Genomic DNA, 22390 nt, shown 5'->3' with positions numbered 1-22390 from the left:
GGTATACAATATAATCAGAACTGTGCAAAATTGCAATTTATCATTATTTCTTTAATTCATTTCCAGGATTTGGATTAAATCTACGTGGGATTTTTGTTTGTTTTGTTTTGTTTTTACCAAAATGGTATTAAAATATATTCTATAAGATGATAAAGCAGTATCTGTAGGCATAATATCATATTTTCCCACAGGTGAGGTGTATGCATGGTTACACCAACAGCATAGTAACACAGTCTGTGTAACTGAACAGTAAGTGAAAGGCAGCAAAACTGAACAGCGTGTTGCTGACAAAGGTCAAGTGAACCTTCACTGTAACTATGTTTTATTGGAAACTAAAATATGGGCAATGTAATACAGTTTATGTTTTTGTTTTTTACAAAAATGTGTGACTAACAACCTCTTGAGAGTGACTCATAACAGTGGAGATACATCGCTACATTATCATTATTTAATTGTGAACTGATTCATATGGTTATTGTTTAGATATATACAAGTAAAATGGACAATTCAGATCAGATTAAAGAACAATCCAATAACCAGGTTATTTACCCTTCACTAATTAACAAGCCCTTTTCCTTTGACAGAACAACAGGGCGTTCTTATATAACATGTAATTGTGTCACAAGCTGCTCTGTCATTAGCTGAGGAATTAGCATGTGAACTTTAAAACTCCACTCTTGCCAACTATTCCGGTCATTTATATTGTGTTGTAGGCAAGAGTAACTCTAGATAACATATTTCATGTCACTCTCGATTATTTATTTCTTACCCCCCGCTGAACAGGAGAAATCTTGCTGTTTTTCTTGGATGGTATTGACATGGGAAGTTTAATGAATACTGAGGAGTGATATTCGCCTTTTAACTCCCAGTATTTCTGATTTTCTGCCCATTTTGGATGGTACATGTCAAAGCCAATAACAAAGCAGGGAAATATTTGGACTAATGTAGTATGTATTTTCCACTTCTGTGAAACTGCTCAGCACCCCATGTTATGTGTGAGTTAAATACTTTGATGTTCTTTGTCATTACATACGGTTACTAAAATCACAGTTTTAATGCGTGCACATTAATCTCCTTGTTGGTGGAAAGAAGAAAATAATAACTCCGTCTTCACTGTTTTTCCTGCAGCCGTGGACACAGCAACACTGCAAGTCATCTATGAAAACTATAATTACTATAAAGGACTAAGAATATGGAATAAGATACACTAAAACTTGATTGACTTTATATTACTTGAGCTGCCGCGGGAAAGTCAAATCTGGTGATTCCATAGTTATGACTCATCCTGAAATGCATTACAATAGAATCGATCTGGAATACTGGTATACATCTAACTTATACACTATAGCAACATGTAAAAACACTTTAAAACAATAATCAGAAAAAGAAGACAACAAAAAAGCACTGATAATTAAGCAGTTTTGGTAATGGAGAGCAATACAATCAAATGCTTTGTGATTAGTTTTTAAAAGCTAACAAACCTAAGGACACTTTCTCTCAAATGGCATCCTGTTATTCTGCAACATAGAAAACCTATACCCACGATCAAATACCAAAGCATAAAATTACTGGCCATGCTCGCTCTCATTGAGACAAACAAGCAGAGAAATTCCTTTTTCCTTGGAGCAACATTTCGTACCTGAAGGAAATACCATGGGCCTGACACATTAGACCTTGTATGGGATTACAGAGTCCACTAAGTTTAAGAGCATTGTGTGTGGTTTCTTTACTAGATATGACCTGGTTTTTATGCTTGTTGGTTGAAAATAGTGCACTGTTTTCTGCTCCATTGTAAGCGGCTAGATTCTGGTTACAGCTAAAGTGGGTGTGTGAAACATGAAAAAGGAGAAGTACTGATGTCACACAGCCGTGCACACAGAAGACACTCTGTGTGGCGGGTAAAACGATTGTGACAGGGGTCCCCTGCAATTACTCGTCCTACCTGGGGTCAAGGTAGCACAAGAAAATGCTGGGAACTGGCTTCCCATGAAATTTGTGTTTCAATTATTCACTTTGATTTCACTATGTTCCTAGACATTCAAGCTATTATTATTGATTTAAACAAAGTAACTACAATTTCTTTATAATTTTGTCTTGAACTTTAAGTTTTTTTCATTAACAACACTGGATCACAATATTTTTTAATCTCTGTATGTATTTTTGTATTATTTTGTCACCCATGCTAGTGCATGATTGTAAGAGCTTGATATACAAGCACATTTTTAAAGGTGAGCAGAGCTTAAACATAATATAATTACTTCACTGTCGATTGAATTATGTTTTGTCCAGCATGAAAGTATATAAAATCTGGTATAAAAATGTAAACACAGAGACAGCTAAGAAAAGGCTACAAACCATACAAACACAACCTGTTAATCTGGGTCAAAGATAATCCTACCTACTATTAAGGCCATTTCCAAATTGCATGACTAAACAGTGTATGACAATTTATTTTTTACTCGAATAAGTGATACGGAATAAAATCTGATCTTTAAATTTAAGTTGCCAAGTTGAAATACTACATGCTTTATTGTGTTAATACTTCAAATGTTTCTTGCAACATCCTTAGTTAGCAAAATACTACCTAAACAGAAATGAGGTGTTGGTTTTTGTATAAAACATATTAAAGGGTGACACACAATGCAGTTAATATGACCCAAATAGCCATATGAATCTAATCATGGAAAATTATTAATTAGAATCTGAAATGTTCTAAAATGTGCATAAAACCTGGTTTGGTCCTCGAAACAGTTAATTTTATTCTCATTATTTATCACTTACAGAAAATGTAATGTTGTTTTGCTCATAACACAGGTCAGCTATGGAATTCATTGCTGCTTTTTCCTGTGGCTATTGTTTGTAATCAATTACAGATTGTACAGCATGTTAAAGACTGTATCCAGGCTACAATCCTGACCACTGATCTATTATACGCGCCCACAGTCCACCCACTCATTCCACTCAGAACGCTCTCTACTTTGTAGCTGTGCCTTAAAGGCTGCAACAAAGAATATAAGTAAACTAAATTGATCAGTATTGAAAGAAAAGGCAGTTCCTGTCCTTTCAAAAAATGTACTTGAATTTAAAACAGCTTATATAATTGATGTTTCCATTTTAAAGATTTGTTCACATTTAAAGATGATTTTGCATCACCAAAATGGTGCCTGATGAGATCACTAAAATGAAACATGTCTGCTGTGTCACCCATTGATCATTTTGATCGCTTTGGTATGCACTTTAAAAAAATAAGTATGTTAAATAATGTAAATTCGAGTATCAGAAGAAATATTTGCCAATATCTACCAGATGTCATCTGCTAAACTAAAGCTCACACTCATCAATAAGACTGAGTCAAATTATTTTAAGTGTACTTGAGACACCAGTACCATTTCTTGATTGAAAAGTACAGTGTGGCATAGAAATGGCCATACTGATCCGAATCACTTAAAACTAACTGAGCTGATTCCAATTTAAAATCAGTATTGCTGTTATCTTGTCTCAAGAGTATAAGTATCTTAGTGTGGCTGAAAATACTGCCAATAATTATGAAAAAAAAATGATAAAGGCAATTTTTACTCTGGCAATACTTCCCTTGCTACCATCAGCTGACAGTTGCCTAACAAGACTGACAGCAGAAAATCCTGAAGAGCGAGTCAAAGATTGCTTGATTTGCAACTTGACAGCGTTCTGCTCTTGTTTCTGGGTCAAATGCACAAGCCGCAATGGCTGTGAATTATTAGGGATACTTACAACTCTACGGCAAAGACATCTATCCCCTGCAGTGAAGCTTAGCTGAACGGATTAATGGACCAATTAATGAAATACAGTCCTGAGAAAAAAAAAGGAAATCTATGAAAAGGATTTCTTATTTTAACCATAAACTACCTAAGAGATCTCTATACACAGACTGCTTTGTATTATGTTGTGCAAATAGGAAGGAAGAATAATGCTTGTGTAACCACAGAATTGTTTGTATTTTTCTCAAAACCGTTGAACTCCTTATAAATATGTACGTGCAGCTATCTGTGATTTAAACGAAGCCGTTTGGCCATAATAGCATCCTTCATTAATGGCATAGACAATACAATGTACATTAACACAAATTAGATCAATACATTCTATACAGCCTGGAATCTAATAACAGAGTAATGTGAGATTGTGCACAACATAACACTGATTAACTGAATGTTACCAGCTAATGAAGCTTAGGATGTTATCGCTTAATGGTGAGTTGTTCTCACATATAAACACTTTGGAAATGAATCGCTTGGTGTAAATACTTATGCATTCCTTTGTGTGCAGTCAACTAAAATGTTGCCACTTTTCTAAATTGTCCCATAGAATATTGTTTTATTAGATAATTTTGCTGTTGATGACTTTTTAGGGTTGAAAACAAAAAGGGTAATCTGGTAACAGCTTTCATCATGACTGTAGCCTTGTGGTTATCAAGTTTACTGCTGGAAGTGCCATTACCAGTACTAGCTGGTCAGGACAGAGACAGAGTGAGGTTATGTCATCTTCAATTGGATTACTAGTTTATATGACATGGTAGAGTATTCCTAATTGTCTGTAACATTATACATATATGACAGCTCTGACATCCAGGGTTTAATTCCTTTCATACTGGCACTCTGGACTGGGTTTTTAACCTTATTCTGGCAATCCCAAATCATAGTTCTTGTGAGAAGGATAAAAGTGATTTTGGGGTAATCATTGAATGGAGCAAAGCATCTGCTAGCATAGACACCACCATCTTGAAAGGAAAGTACCAACAGACCCAAGTGTGAGTGTGTATGCTGTCCCTCTCTCCAAGTTGCAGTGTCTGCATGAACAAGAGAAACCATGTGTGTGGGCAAGTCAAATGCTATATATCGTGTCAAATGTTTTCTCAACACGCCATGAAGTTTAAAGCATGATCATCTGCTTTAATGTTGGATCAGCACAACAGCATTAATCTCCTGTAATCCCCTCTGCTTATTGAACTGTATAATTAGCATTTCTCTTTCCCTACAGTGTTGAAACATCCTGAAAGATTAATTTATATATTTGTTTGGCTTGTTTGCATGAAGTGATATTCTGTAAAATTATTGACAAATACGGAAGTTTTTTAACACACAAACAGAAAGGCACTACTATTGTATGCATTCAAATGATAACGTGTATAAGGTGTTTAGGAAGTTTAGTGTTGGCCATTGCATTGATACTACAGGGGTTTCGTTTATTATGCTATTACATTGTTGAAAAAGCTGAGTGAGGTGAATTGATCCACTACAGTATGTATACATACACCAATCAGCCATAACATTATGACCACTGACAGGTGAAGTGAATAACACTGATAATTTCGTTATCATGGCACCTGTCAGTGGGTGGGATATATTAGGCAGCAAGTGAACATTTTGTCCTCAATGTTGATGTGTTAGAAGCAGGAAAAATGGGCAAGCGTAAGGATCTGAGCGATTTTGACAAGGGACAAATTGTGATGGCTAGACGACTGGGTCAGAGCATCTCCAAAACTGCAGCTCTTGTGGGGTGTTCCCAGTCTGCAGTGGTCAGTACCTATCAAAAGTGGTCCAAGGAAGGAAAAGCGGTGAACCGGCGACAGGGTCATGGGCGGCCAAGGCTCATTGATGCACGTGGGGAGCAAAGGCTGGCCCGTGTGGTCCGATCCAACAGACGAGCTACTGTAGCTCAAATTGCTGAAAAAGTTAATGCTGGTTCTGATAGAAAGGTGTCAGAATACACAGTGCATCGCAGTTTGTTGCGTATGGGGCTGCGTAGCCGCAGACCAGTCAGGGTGCCCATGCTGACCCCTGTCCACTGCCAAAAGCGCCTACAATGGGCACGTGAGCATCCGAACTGGACTACGGAGCAATGGAAGAAGGTGGCCTGGTCTGATGAATCACGAGTTCAAGGTGTTGACTTGGCCTCCAAATTCCCCAGATCTCAATCCAATCGAGCATCTGTGGGATGTGCTGGACAAACAAGTCCGATCCATGGAGGCCGCACCTCACAATTTACAGGACTTAAAGGATCTGCTGCTAACGTCTTGGTGCCAGATACCACAGCACACCGTCAGAGGTCTAGTGGAGTCCATGCCTCGATGGGTCAGGGCTGTTTTGGCAGCAAAAGGGGGACCTACACAATATTAGGCAGGTGGTCATAATGTTATGGCTGATCGGTGTATATAGTATATAATAGAAATGTAATAAGGTAAGACCAACAGCTTTAAATCCTTCAAAATAAAAAAAAAATACTTTTTTTACTAAGATAAATGTGTATTTGACCTACATGAAAGATTGACTGGTTTAGTAATTACAGTGAGGGAAAAAAGCATTTGATCCCCTGCTGATTTTGTATGTTTTCTCACTGACAAAGAAATGATCAGTCTATAATTTTAATGGTAGGTGTATTTTAACAGTGAGAGACAGAATAACAACAAAAAAATCCAGAAAAACACATTTCAAAAAAGTTATAAATTGATTTGCATGTTAATGAGTGAAATTAGTATTTGATCCCCTATCAATCAGCAAGATTTCTGGCTCCCAGGTGTCTTTTATACAGGTAACGAGCTGAGATTAGGAGCACTCTCTTAAAGGGAGTGCTCCTAATCTCAGCTCGTTACCTGTATAAAAGACACCTGTCCACAGAAGCAATCAATCAATCAGATTCCAAACTCTCCACCATGGCCAAGACCAAAGAGCTGTCCAAAAATGTCAGGGACAAGATTGTAGACCTACACAAGGCTGGAATGGGCTACAAGACCATCGCCAAGCAGCTTGGTGAGAAGGTGACAACAGTTGGTGCGATTATTCGCAAATGGAAGAAACACAAAATAACTGTCAGTCTCCCTCGGTCTGGGTTTCCATGCAAGATCTCACCTCGTGGAGTTTCAATGATCATGAGAACGGTGAGGAATCAGCCCAGAACTACACGGGAGGATCTTGTTAATGATCTCAAGGCAGCTGGGACCATAGTCACCAAGAAAACAAATGGTAACACACTACGCCGTGAAGGACTGAAATCCTGCAGCGCCCGCAAGGTCCCCCTGCTCAAGAAAGCACATGTACAAGCCCGTCTGAAGTTTGCCAATGAACATCTGAATGATTCAGAGCAGAACTGGGTGAAAGTGTTGTGGTCAGATGAGACCAAAATCGAGCTCTTTGGCATCAACTCAACTCGCCATGTTTGGAGGAGGAGGAATGACCCCAAGAACACCATCCCCACCGTCAAACATGGAGGTGGAAACATTATGCGTTGGGGGTGTTTTTCTGCTAAGGGGACAGGACAACTGCACCGCATCAAAGGGACGATGGACGGGGCCATGTACCGTCAAATCTTGGGTGAGAACCTCCTTCCCTCAGCCAGGGCATTGAAAATGGGTCATGGATGGGTATTCCAGCATGACAATGACCCAAAACACACAGCCAAGGCAACAAAGGAGTGGCTCAAGAAGAAGCACATTAAGGTCTCGGAGTGGCCTAGCCAGTCTCCAGACCTTAATCCCATAGAAAATCTGTGGAGGGAGCTGAAGGTTCGAGTTGCCAAACGTCAGCCTCGAAACCTTAATGACTTGGAGAGGATCTGCAAAGAGGAGTGGGACAAAATCCCTCCTGAGATGTGTGCAAACCTGGTGGCCAACTACAAGAAACGTCTGACCTCTGTGATTGCCAACAAGGGTTTTGCCACCAAGTACTAAGTCGAAGGGGTCAAATACTTATTTCCCTCATTAACATGCAAATCAATGTATAACTTTTTTGAAATGCGTTTTTCTGGATTTTTTTGTTGTTATTCTGTCTCTCGCTGTTAAAATACACCTACCATTAAAATTATAGACTGATAATTTCTTTGTCAGTGGGCAAACGTACAAAATCAGCAGGGGATCAAATACTTTTTCCCTCACTGTACGTAAGTGCAAAATATTACATTTTTTAAGGTTTTTGAAAACTGTGATTTATACTTGTTCCAACATGAAGCATTTTTTTGTATTATTTATTTTTAGGTTTCAAATGTTTTCTCTGGAAGTTTAGCTGTTTTATTAACTTTTTCTTGTTTTCTTGGTATCTTATCATGGTAGATTTGAGGAAGATGATGGAATTAATTGGAATGCCCTCTACTGACTGTCCAGTGTCCACAGCACCTTAAAATGTCATACACTGTACAATGTCCTATCTAATATTTATAGTTTCCTGATAATGATAATTCAGTGGTTCAATAGTGTGCAGGTGTGTGTGTGACATTTTTTTCATCTTTCCTCTGGGTCATTCCTTATCCACAGAATTATGCTCAATCCCTTATTATCAAGATCAAGAAATGTCCGGTGCTGCTTTTAAAATAAAAGGGGTTTTGAATTCCTGGCTATCTCTCAAAATGGTGGTGTCAGTGACTACAGCAGGGATGTGTGGCTGTTGCAGTAAGCTATTAAGTTTAACTCTGTAGAAGAAAAACAACAACCGTATAGGGACTGCAGTGCTTTAAAGCCTGAATTATGCATATTGTATGTTTTTTATTCAGTCCCAGAATGCACTGCAATTTTTTGAGTTCAGTTTGAGTGTGATACTCTTTTCACAATTAGGAGGAAACAAATCAACCAGTGCAAACTCATTTTACTAGTAATGTTACTATTATATATGTCATTTTAATGCTATTTAGGTTTTTACTGAACAATATAATACAGGAACATTTATATTAGTTCCTTTCCCTGACTTATTCTACATAGGTTGTCAAATTATAATCCTATTTTTTTATTTTCCCTTTCTCCCCCTTTCTCTTGGACAATTGCAATAAATCAATCTGAATGGAGATGAAGCCCATTAGCTTTAAGACAGCCCTGCAGGGTGTGCTTTTTATATAACATGAACAATTGCATTATCATATGTGTTCCTTTTGTGCACTTCTGGGAACAGGATTGATTTCACATGTTTTCCTAGTATATAACTTTCAAAGCTGAACGTTTTGAATACTGGGCTGTCAGAAAAAGTTTTGCACATTAAAGTCCATTGCAGAACAAGGATACACTGCGCAGTCTCCCCAGTCCATTTTACATGCTCTTTGGCCCAAAGAGAATGTGTTAAAAGATTATTTTAATGTCCATTTCATGTCCTATTTTTTATTCACTTTCCTCTTGAATCTGAAACACTCAAATAGATTCACATTGTAATATTCATCCAGTTCTTTTTTGACCAGCCTTCATGGTTAAGACCTGCATAGGCATTTCAGCATTTTCTTTTACCAGGTAGGTTTGAACTGCTGCTCTCCTGATAAACACCTCCTGGAAGATATTTATTTTATTTTGCTATGCGTAACTATGGATACATGATCATTATATTTCATTTCCTTAAGAGCCATGGTAACTTGCCATTCTGAAAGAGCTGTGTTTCATATGGGAGTATCTGCTTTACGAATGTAACAGTTTTAGTCAGTGCTTTGTATTCAAATTTTACATCTTAGTGGGATTGTACTCAAACTTTCACACTATTTATAAAATCAAAGCACTCAAGAAAAAACGTTTGATGTAATATAATGACTGAATATGTATTTCTCACAAACCTTAGCTTTTTTTCCGTAGTTCTTTGTTGAAGATAATGACATTTAATTAAAAGAAATCTAAACCTAACGGTATTAAATATGGATTTTTCCCTCTTCCTCTTCTACCTCAGTTCACATTGGTATATCTGTTTCAGAGAATCGTCCTTTAGCAAATTGGTCTTCTTTGCATACCATTTAAATCTAATTAGCAGCAGGTGTGTATTATAACGCATCACTTACCCAACATAGCAGCTCCTTGGAAGAAAGGAATTCTGGGAGATTATTTGTAAAACATTTATTACATGAAATTGTTTATTCTGTTTTGAATACAAAAGAGTGTTGCTTACATTTATCTTGGTTTCCACAAATACATAAATCCACTACAATGATTAATGAAATACAAATTGTTTTCTTTACAGTGAAATTGCATGGCTTCCCTGGGCTCAGTCGTAGGTACTTTATTTTACCAGCAGAGGGTGATATTAAAATATATAACATTTACACTTCCACCACATAAAATGTGTATGTTTTATAATAATCTGAGTTATGTAGATATCTTCTATTTTACTTGCATTTGAAAAATTCTGGTGAGTTAATTGATAGAGGGATTGATAGATATAGATTAATAGATTATATATTCAATGGTATGCCTGAATCTTTCAGTATTGGTTTACATTCAGATAATTGAAGTGTTCAAGAAGAAGAAGAAGAATTAAAAAATGTTAATAATCAAGGATGATACTGATATTGATTGTTCTCAGTCACAGCCAGTTATTCCACACACAGCACATTCACACAGACGGATCAGAGAATGTGCGATATGGCAACTTGCCTTTACACAAGTCTCCAATATTGCCTGATAGCTAGATAAATTAGGTTTTAACATTATGTAATAATAAGAACAACTATTTTCTTGTCAATTATTTTAATTACATTAATTAAGAAGATATGTTTTAAGTCTACTCCATAAATATTGACTTCAATTTTATAGAAAGTGTATATTCCTTTGATTTAGAAGTGCTTATTTGAAGAGCATGTCTTTTATCTGTGAAATATTCTTCACTTCTCGGCTCAGCAGTAATTTAATTAATTGTAGCCAGTGAAATCTGGGGTGTCAAATACTAATTGGTAGCATCTGTAGTGTTAATAATTGTCATACTGCAGCAGACAGATATAAAGCTTGTGTAAATTCACAGCAGAAGCCTCTTTTTTAACATGCCACATATTAGCTTTAATCTGCCAGAAGAAGGTATTTGAATGCTTTTAATGTGAAAGAGATCTCCTTATTCATGAAACAGGGTGAAAATACAGTCTCCAGAAATGTAAGAAAAAAACTATAAACAGGATGCACTGGGATACTTCATAACTCAGACTTGCTAATTAGAGGCATCAAACAAGAAAAATATGCCAGCACATTGAAGATGCTTTGGACTGTATGGTTATTCTGTCCTGTTTTGGGTATATTTTGCTGGTTATTATGATTGTATTAAAAATCATCAGGTACAACAGACAGGTCCTTAGAGACCAGAAGGCTTAATTGAATACCAGGGAAATCAGTAAATGGAGCAAATAATCCCAACGTGTTTACTTAACATCTTACATCACCCTTGCTGACCATCCACAGAGCTTCTACACACATCTATAAGTTTTTGCACTTTGATGTTCATGTGTTATAGATTCTTCTATTTGTGCTTCTGAAATAAATGTTTTGCATTGGTTTATTTTTACATAACACCATTCATTGCAATGTAAACAAACGTAATTGAAACGGTACCTCTGAGCCAGAAGTACTAGCATAATGCGGCAAAGGGAGAAATGGTGCATTTTGTCAGAAGTCTACCATCACCATAGTAACTTGGTACATTAAACATAGCTGCTAAAGTTGAAAACGATGTATTTGCCAGATCAAGTGTCTTATCCTCAAGGTTAGATTAGTCACTTCTATACTATAGTTGTGTAACTTTAATAGCCAACCATTTTAGTAAAGCACTGTTGTCACCTGTTGTGTGCCTGGTATAGCACCTTAGTTGAATAAGCAGTCTTTTAAGACAATGAAAATATAGGCAACCTTTGCTGACTGAAGCTTGTCCAACCCCGCCAATTATGTGCTGCCCCATGAGGAATTGAAGTCACTGTGTACGTCACGTTGGTAGCAAAATTGGACCGATTGTACTGGGATACATTTAAGGCTGCAGTCTGGACATCTCTGACCTGTGGGGTCCTAGCAATGCAGATTCCCTGTCAGTCTAGTGTATGTATGTAGCTCTGGATGTTAATGTGTAAATAATATGCTGTGTGTGGAAAATCTGCCTAAAGGCTTATGATTAAAAACTGGAACCTTCTGTGCAAGATCACTGGGGTCCGTGCATATCGAGGACCGGCAAAACAAACTGAAAGCTTAGCACTTTCATGGCAGGGCGTGAAAGGGGTAAGAGATTAACAGGGGCAGGCACTGATGCTGTCATTCAACCAATTAATTGCTGGGTTTTGCTATTACTGCCACAAGATCTTGAAAATGAAGTTACTGAGCCATTTTTAATTGGCTATTATAAGTTTGTTTGGAGTAAATATGTGTTCATTTTTTGTAATAAAACAATGTTTGCTTACAGGCAGCGGATAGAATCTTGTAATTGGACCAGATCACTGAATTATTCCATTTACAGATCATTATTCACCACATATGAATCAAAGCACCAGCAAAGTGTTGCTTTAGGTACACATCACAATCAATGTGTAGTGTAATTAAAACAAATAAATGAAGACATGCTGACCATACAACTTTTTTTTTTAACTTCTGAATGGTTCTGTGTTTCAATCTAAATCAGTCCCTGGGTTTTATATAGCCTTGTTTTTGATACCTGTGATTCGGTGATTTGGCCAGTCTGCCTTAAACACTTCACCCAGCAGCCACACTTGCCTATTTTACAATTCTGCTTTCTCATCACATGCAGTGGGTGCTTGTCCCTAGAAATTCCTCACAAAAAATCGAGCGAATTTCCACACTTAAAATAAAGATGGTACTGCGAGTGTTGAAGTGAAAAGCAAAACTGACCATGTAAGAAATTAATCAGAGCAGTCAACCTGCTGACTAGCCTGCCAAGTCTTGTCAGTTGTTATCACTCTTCCACTTTCTCATCTGTAGTTTCCTGGTAATAGGGAAGGCAGGGGGCTATGCTTGTTTCAATATCAGATTTAGCAAGGCGTCATTATTAAACTATGCGCATACTTTTTATAGCAATAGTGTTGTGATCTCATTTATCTTGTGGGCTGATAATTTTAAAGTAATATCCTTTTTCAGACTACAAGGTGCAATCGGAAAAGCAGTTGATATGTTTGGTAAAATTAGATGTGAGTCAGCCTGGCAGGCACTAGGGTGTCATATAAGTATCCCAAAGAAAGAAACAGTGGACTTTACACTGCTGGCAGTGTTATTTTTAAATACATTATTATATAAATGTATACTGTTTATATAGTAGTTAAATATATCATCTTCAGCAGAAGCAGCCCATATCAATCCATTGCTGTATGAAGGTCTTCCAGAGATGTTTTTTATTTCATCTTCCAATCTTTTATGTGGTCTCCTTCTAGGTATTTTTTCATCTCTTGGGATCTATTTAATAGATTCCTTTGTCCATCTTTAATCTGTTCTTCTTTCATTGTGCCTGGCCTATTGCCATTGTAACATTGTCACTCTTTCATATTTTTGTTTGTTCTTAAATCCAATCATTTCTTCTTTTATCTCTTCTTATTCCAAGCAAACATCTATGCTTCTTTGTATCGTCATATATATATATATATATATATATATATATATATATATATATATATATATATATGTCCCTTGATACCAATTGAGAAATGTTTGAATGCCACAGCATACCTTAAAGTTTACAGTTTACCATTCTTCACATGGATACTTCAGTCAGGATAAAGCACGTATTGTCTCAGAATGGTCCAGGAACATGACAGCGAGTTCAGTTTATTTCAGTGGCCTGCACAGTCTCCAGACCTCAACCCATTAGAGCATCTTTGGTGTAAAAGACAAGCGTATCAGGTGTTTACAAATATCCTGTTAAGCTATTACTTTTATTTTACATCTCCCTTTTCCCCTGCTGTCAAAGTGACATGTTTCAGAATAACCTCCAACCAAAACCTGTTCCTGATTAAAAAAACAAAAACAAATGGCCACATTATAGCTGCATACTGTGTGTCTCTATTATAACGTCTGTAGTCACCCATTACACCCCCTTTACAATATAAGTGATAGAATCTGCAGTAGATGCTGGCCCCATATCTGCCATCACTCTCTCCGTCAGTCTCGCTCTCTCTCTATATATGTAACATATTTTCACTTGAACCAATATAACTTGAACACTTTACATTTTCATTTGACTGATATTTGACAAAGCTTTGCAATTTGTATACACCATTCAAATTATATTCATCGGCCATTTATCAACAGGTCTTGAAAATAGATATTTTTACAATATTTTATTGACCTTGTGCCCCAAAGGGTCTTAGCAGTAATGAGGGAAGATGGAACTCCACATAATGTTGACATTGAATCTTTGCTATCAGCTCAAATAGCCGTCATTACCTATTTCTCAGCATGCAAAGGGATGTCGGGGGATCCCTACCGACTTTAGTCATTGCATATCCATAGGGGGTGTAAAAGGAAAGAAAAGAAGAGTCTGTGGTGGCAAAACAGTGCAACAACGATCAGTAATGAGGTGAACCCAGAGGAACGTGTGGATGATGCAAGCATGAGAACTTCTGTAACAGCCAAGAGAGGTTTATTTGTATTGTATTTTTTTTTTTGTGCTGCCCTGGGAGATTCTGCTGAATCAATTTTCAAAACCATCAATGAGCATTTCTAGTAATACCTGAGGCTTTATTCCCATTCCAGCAGGAGTTCATTATGTAATCATGAGCAAAGTAGAAAACAGCCAATGTGTGTCTTAAAAAAAAGAAAAGGATAAACACTTAGATTTTTTCAGTGGTCCATGCTCTGTTGACACAGCAATTCATACAGTGGAGCAGCAAGCTCTTTAAAATGTAAATATGCTAAAATATATATCATGAAAAATGTGCTCAGGCGCAGAGTCACCTTGGCTGGCAGAATGTGATGACATAGCAATGGAACATCCTCATAAAAAAGGCAATATATTATATATCTGTGCACATACTGTATGTATGCATCAATGTAATCTGATAAGTACAAGTCTTTTAATCTCTGAAGGGATCTGTATGTGGTAGTTGCCAAACATCTGTGGATTCAATATCTTTACTTACAAAATGACATTGATCTTTCATTCATCTATATCAAGAGTATCACTACATGCTGCAAGAAAAGTCTGCTGGAGCAAAGGACACTGGAAGGTTAATAGAGTTTATCAGAAATTCAGTGCCAATGGCAACTGGATTAAAACACCAGTTACTGCTGAATTAAAATATAGATTGATGGAAAGATAAAGGGTTAAATGAGGAGGATGAGAGGAAAGAGTGATGATACTAATAAAGACACCAAAAAGAGACACTAATTATACATTTAGTTGTTGCATGGCAATTTAAGATAACCAGTCACATTCATATACACTACAATGTTCCTTTCTCCCACAGACTGAGAGAGCAGTTTTGGGTGACATTATGTAACATTTTATTTAATTCAGTTTGGACAGGAAATAAGTGATGCTGAGCAAGCTTCCTAGTTCATGAAAAATATAAATGGTATTCTCTGATTAAAAAAATAAAAAGGAAAATCCTTGTTGATTTGTATGACATTTCACTGGAAATTGCAGGTCATTTTCAGCCTCATTATTCTTCACCCAGAAGTAAAGTTAGGGACAGTAAGAAAACCAATTTCACAATTCTGAATGTTTTTTTCATCAAGGAACAAGATCATTAGCTCTGCTGTTTCTATTCAGCTAACAGATGGATCTTCAGTGCTCTGCGCACAGTCGTGTCTCCTAGGCAGTGCAAAACTCACCTCACCTTCTGGCTTGTGTGCCCCCAACTGAGCCTCTAGAATTTTAGCAAGATTTATTTTACATAGAAATCAAATTTGCTGTCAAATAGTTTAGCATGTGCTTGTTTTTTTTTTTTGTTTGTTTTTTCCTAATAATCTTTTAACTGAGATTATTTCATAATTGCACAATGTAATGGGTCTAATATAATGGGTTTTATTTTTCTAATTGTTTTATTTTTCAAACTTAGCCTTTTTGCCCCAAATTGGAACCACCGATTATGGAAACTGTGTTCTGCTCTGGTTGCAATGAGTCAAAGCACATGTTCTCCACAAGCTTATCTACAATAGTTCATACTGGAAGCCCAGAATGCCAGTCCAGACAAAATAGATATAACCCTGAACTTGCAGGACTTGTCTGTGTGCAGCCAATCACATTTTCCACCCAGTCCCCCATGTCTTGATCTGTGGTATCCTGCTTTTTCATGACATGAACAGCACCCCAAAATATCAAAAAGTCACCAGTAACAAGACCAGGTTCAATATCATTGAAAAGCTCACTGAAACATCAAGGGTCAGAAGCAGCTGTATTCTCCATGACAATATTGTTCCAATCTTCATCAAAGTATTGTAGAACAGCCTGGTGAGAGAGCTCTACACATAAGATGGTAAAACAGATCAAACACTGCTCTCTGAGTAGCACCGTAGGAATCCACTTTGTTATCAAAGCTGACGGTTGATTGTTAGATTAATAAAAAAACAAATGTTATTTTCAGAGTAAAGATTTTTGCATGTATAATTCTTACAGTATGTGTGTGATTTATAATACATTAACAGGTAGTATGAAGAGACTTAGCTTCACAGTCCTCTCACCCAAACTACACGAGATTACATCTCTTATACAGTAAGAGATACCACTTCACATGGCCTATTAACCTACAGCAGCTTCTACAGAGAATTAACAATGGAGAGAATTAATTACACATTTTGCACTATTTCATCACAATGGATCGCAATAAGGAGCCTTTTAGAGAAGGTCATTACAGTTGGACAAATAAGCCAATGTTGTATTTATGGATGAGTGGCACTGGCTTTCTAAATTGCGGTAATTGAGCAATGATACTGGTCTAGCTCACTTATTATTTCTGCCATCCTTTCACTGATTTTGCAGTGACCTGAAACACCGGAGTGCAAAGAACTCCAGCAGGTGTAAGAGGGTCAAATTAACACAGTGAATGAGGTTGTGGGCTAACTGAGAGATGCAGAGGTAGCTTTTAACATTTATAACTATAGCAGTTTGAAAGGGGTATAGAAGAATTGTTCGTGGAAAATTTCATTCTGGTCCAAAAATCCCTACCAGTCCCCATGATGAGTTATACTAGTACAGTACATGTTTTTTCTTTGTTTTTTTAGTGATGGAACCATGCCCTTGTTTATACTGTGAACATTTAATATCTCAAAGCTGTAGCAGAAATGTTGCGCACAAAACATTGCAACAAAGGGGCAAGACCTGACAAAATAATCTAGGGATCTTTTTTGGGTAATGTGTCCACCATATGGTTAATAATGCCTAATACATTTCCATTACATTATGTAAAGCTTACACATGTATATCTGAAACTGTGAGGTGCTGACATAAAATAAAAACATACCATACGCCCACCTTATTATAGGCCTGCAGAGAGTGAACTAGTTTAATAACCGTTGCTTAACCCTCTCATGCTTGGAATCCTATGTTGAGGCCAAATTACTGAAAAGGGGCATGCTGTTCACGAGCAAGTCATACACAACTTGAAACTAGATAACTTGAAAAGAATGCTAAAAATGAAAGTCTACATTTAAACCTTGGTCTAGCCATTAAATATGTTCTGTGATATCTTATATGTGCACTTGTCTGCAGTTCCATAAAGCATCTTGACCTTGTGTGCTAAACAAAAGTAAGCATTTCATGTTTTTTGCATTTCATCGCAATCACAAGACCTATTGAGTGGGCCACATCTGTGCTAAAAAAATGTGGCACATCACAGAGGTATTCAAACTGGGTACTGCAGGCTTAATGGGTCATTTCAAATAGTCAATGAGGCAAGAGGCCTGTAATAACTTTTTGACCATTTTTTGTTAAATTAAACAATTCAGAGGTCAAATGAAGTGAAATTTAGAAAAAGCTGTGGCTTTTCAGGACCAGAGTTCTGCACTAGAAGATCCATTCTTATGGCATTTATACAAGAAACAGTAGATGCTGATTATATTTAAAAGACAGAATGAAACAACTGGGAAAAGAATAGAATGGTAGCAACCTAATCACGATCATAACCAAGACATGAATCAGAAAGAAAAATAAACACGAGGAACTGTGCAGTGGATTGCATAAGTACAGTATCCCTTGGGGTAAATACACCCCCTGTTGTTGACGAGCATGCTCAACTTATTCTAAATCCACACCAAGCGAGGAGGCTTTCTTGAATGCCAACAATGCTGGTCCACGCCATTTCAGATACTGTTTTATAGATTGTTTCAAGTGAAGGCCTTTCTTTCATTCTTTTGAAAAATTGTAATTTGGACAAGGATGCAGACCAAATAAAATAATACCTTGATTTGGCAGAGAACCAGGTATGGCCAGGTATGGCATTGCTAAGCAAGGACAGAGGTTATGTTTTATGCCCATAATCGTAATCCTCCCTCCCTCCTTCCCTTATAAATCAGTGATGATATAATATACTGATGTATCTCATTAAAATTGATTGAAATGCAGTCAAATTTATACTATTAATAAAAAGGTGAAAAAGACTAATAATGCTCTCATGGGCACTCTTCTCCCAGTTACTGCTGACCGAGAGATAGCTGGAGATGCAAATTTGCGGAGAAAACCAAAGGACTCAGAGGAACCTCGGCTAAATGAAAAATAACTTGATCAATAGGCTGTTTAATCCTGGTGTCAAGGGTAGCCAATAGTAGTTTACAAAGACAGAGTGGAGACAAAACTCTTAAGCAAAGAAAAGGCAATGAAGAGCACTAAATGAAAATGGTCTCAGTGTCCGTTAAAATATTCCTGGACAGCCTGATTAGAAAATGGAACAAATAAATCGTGGGATGTTTTTATGACTTCATTTCATGGAGTCATAAAATCAAACCTGTCTAGATGTATTGGGCTGTTTTTGTAGCATCTATACCATGATGCTAAGTCAACACCTTACTTAAAAGAAGTTTAAATTATTTTGTTAATTGCCTTGTAGAATTAGTATTTCCTATTTCTATTTCTAAAAAGAAGTGATCAATTGAAGGTGGTGTGATGGTTTTATGAATACAGCCCATGGTCTTTGTCAACAAGAAACGTGCATGCAGTATTGTGGATACATTATAGATTATATTATGGTAATGAACCGGCTGAAGGAAACATTTGAATTCACAAGTGTCATAATAGCTTTGGATGCTTGACAGCATTCTGGTGGAATTTCACTCACTGTCTGTGCTCTGAAAGTGGGATGGATGCATATTATGTTTGCACTTGTTTTAGCTCATTTGTACTAGGATACATTGTGGTTACTGTACATTGTAATGCTTGGATTTCTGGGGGGCATCTGCCAATAAGTAAATCATAATTAGTAGAAAACAGATGTGGTGGGTAAAACAGAATGAAAAAAAAGGGTCTGGATTAATACAAAACTGCTGCCCTGTTGTGAAATCCAAATGCGTTACTTTGCCAAAGGCTTTTTACATTTACCGAATGGAAAGCCATCATCATGTATTGTATCTGGTGTTTTTCGACTGAATTTGGGTTGAAGTTTCGATCTAATCTGGGCCCGGGTCCAGGATGCATTTGTCACATTAGAAGATGTTCATGTGATTTGACAGAGCTTCTTTTTGAAACATGCCACTCAGATAGGGTTATGCACTTTACCTTTACTCTATGGAATGGGTTTGGGAAAAAAAGGGTAAATAAGGCAATTATATGGCTGATCAATGGAATTCTTTGAGCATATGCATGATAAAAACATATTTCTTAACATTATCAGTTAACTCAATAATGGTTTGGCTTCTCTGAAACCTCCTGCTTCAATGAAGTACAATCAATCACAATGGAATGAAAATGTTGTTAAAAGTGGTTCAAATATGTGCAGGATCTGACCGCGCACACTACAATAACAATACAGTTCATGTTTTAAAAGGCACGGGACAAATACATATCTTCCTAATTGATAGAAAAGAATATAACATAATCAATAATCAATCTGAATGCACATACATTTACCAGAAGTATCTACCAATGAAGCTCTTTGCTGAGGTGTGCTGGGGCTATGGCACTGATAAACAAATTGGTAAGGTGTTGTAGCAAACTGGACTGTCATACCTCGATGCTTCGGTTATCATTCTGGCCTTTCAATAAAGCAGCCATTTGATTATCTGCTGAGTGAGGTATCCAAGCTTAATGCCTTTGTTTTCCTCTCTACTTGAGTTTTCAGAAGAGAATATTGCGGACTAAAACAACAGTGTGTTTCACTTCCTGACACCCAGAACTTGTATATTGTTCCTTTATTTTTCAGGAAATAAGCTTGTTCAATATCTCTCCCATTACATTTTATAGATCTTTAATACAAAACAGAACTATAATTTCAACCCACATGGGGCATCCTGTCTCAACTGAAATACAACACATCCTCGTACCCCAGGTCAGCAGAGCTGGAGATTGGCTTGTAAACTGTTGTCAAGAAAGAATGGCGCTTTCTATTGACCAACCAGCAGCAACTGGATACTGTTTTGATGCTTCCACTCCCAAATTCCAAATGGCTGGAGTCTCATTGGAGGTAGTGATGGATGTCCAGCATTTAATTCCATTATACTTCATCCTAGCTCTATGAGAATAGCTCATCCACAGTCAAGTTAGGGTTTATCACAGTATGTAACCACACAGGCCTGATGAGAGTGGGAGGGCAGGTCGTTTCCTCAGGAACCTCCTCTTTATTTCTAATCCCATTTAATCCTATATCTCACTGGTACACAAATATGATGATGTCATCGGCAAATCGTAAATTGTTCAAATTAGCTATGTTTAACTTGATTAATTTTTCTTCCCAGTTCAAAGTCTTAAACACTTCTTCAAGAGTTGCCATGAAGAGTTTTGGAGATACTGTGTCCCCTTGTCATACTCTTTTACTAATCTTGATCTTGTCAGTGTCTTGGTGGAGTCCAATTGTTGATGTAGCCTTCCTGTAGATAAATTAAATAAGAGTTATATAAGTTTCCTCAATGTTTTGATTTCTTAGAGCTCTGATGACCAAGGTGGTATATATTGAATCAGATGCTTTTCATAGTCAACAAAGCCCAGGCTCATCGGAAGCTCATATTCTCTGCATCTTTATAATACTTCTTACCCACGTACTTGTATAAAGAAGAAGAGGTCTCAATGAACACAAGTGAAATATCAGATTCCAGAAGAAGAAGGCTATGCCATTAGGAAGATGAAAAATGGATTAGCATCTGGAGATGATGGGATCACAGTGGAGATCCTACAAGAAGCTGGAGAAGAAATGGAGAAGATTCTGGTAAAACTTTCCACAAAGCATCTCAGAAATAAAAAAGATACATGGAACAATGCAACTGCCATTCTGATCACAAAAAAGGAGACCATGAAAATCAGAAGAACTATGGGCCCATTAGTCTACATCTTACCACAAAGTATTTACAAAGATAGTATCACATCATCTTTATACAGTATGAGCCTCCTCACACACACACACACACACACACACACACATATATGTGGCAATACCCCTCTTCCTGTCCAACTCCAGGACTAAATGTTGTAATCTGATCAAAGTGTCCATTTGGTATATATAAACCACGTCTATTTAAATTACGAATAATATCTAAATAATTGATACAATCACACAGGCAACTTAATTTAAAGAAGTATTTTTAGATTCTTTCCCAGATAACTGTAATGTTGAGATTGAAATTAACTTCAAAGAAGGTGATGTTCTCTGGGACATTTGCCAGGTAGCTTTTTCTTCTCCAGCACTTAAAGGTTCCAACTGTGGCTTTAACGGCATCTTCAAAGAGGCTGTGTGAATGCGAAAAAGGTCGGGATGCAATGATTGGATTTGACAGACACGACCCACAACATCTTGCTTGGCTTTCACTTTAGTGTGTCTAAATTTAATTTTAAAAGGTGCTTTTGACCTTGCTTATTGTTTATGTTTTGTGGATTAGTTAGGAGGCTGGGCACGTTTGTCTTTGAGAGATTGAAATGGGCCCTACAAATATAATAATATAAAAATGCAATACCATAACATTTTATTTCTGTGGTGATTTGTACTAAATAAATATTATACACAATACTTCTCCAGACTAGGTTTTGTGTACAATAACATAAGACCGGTTTAGGAGTTATCTTAAGTGTTCAAACAGTATAGTCAATAGTTTCAAAGACATTTTGAAAGACACACCAACTCTCTCTTGGCATGTATTCTTCAAAGTGTCACATAATTCTTGGGTTAGATTAGTGATTATCCCACATAAAATGTATCCTTTAATTTAAAAAAGCATGAGAGCATTAGGGATAAGCAAACTCTGTAGTTCACCTGTATAGATATTAGTTTCACATAGGTAGTGAAAAATAGGCTGTGAATATTTTCTTCTCCCCCTCAAAAACATACTGTTAAACATCTGCATTATATGGCAATTTATTTCAGGCTGATTAATCAGCCACAATACAATTTCCACATGGATTTAAATCATTTGGTGCCAAATCAACTGTACATAGATTATAGGTGCAATACAGCTTTAGCACGGGTTAATACAAAGCTGCCCATTCTACACATGCTCAGATAAAGCTTCAGTATCACATGTCTGGAATGTTAAACCTTTTGGAAGTAAAGTGCATGTGAAAGTCAAAGATAAGAA

The sequence above is a fragment of the Amia ocellicauda genome, chromosome 12, assembly GCF_036373705.1.
Source record: "Amia ocellicauda isolate fAmiCal2 chromosome 12, fAmiCal2.hap1, whole genome shotgun sequence".
Taxonomy (NCBI): domain Eukaryota; kingdom Metazoa; phylum Chordata; class Actinopteri; order Amiiformes; family Amiidae; genus Amia; species Amia ocellicauda.
Note: the sequence above shows the minus strand (reverse complement) of the source record.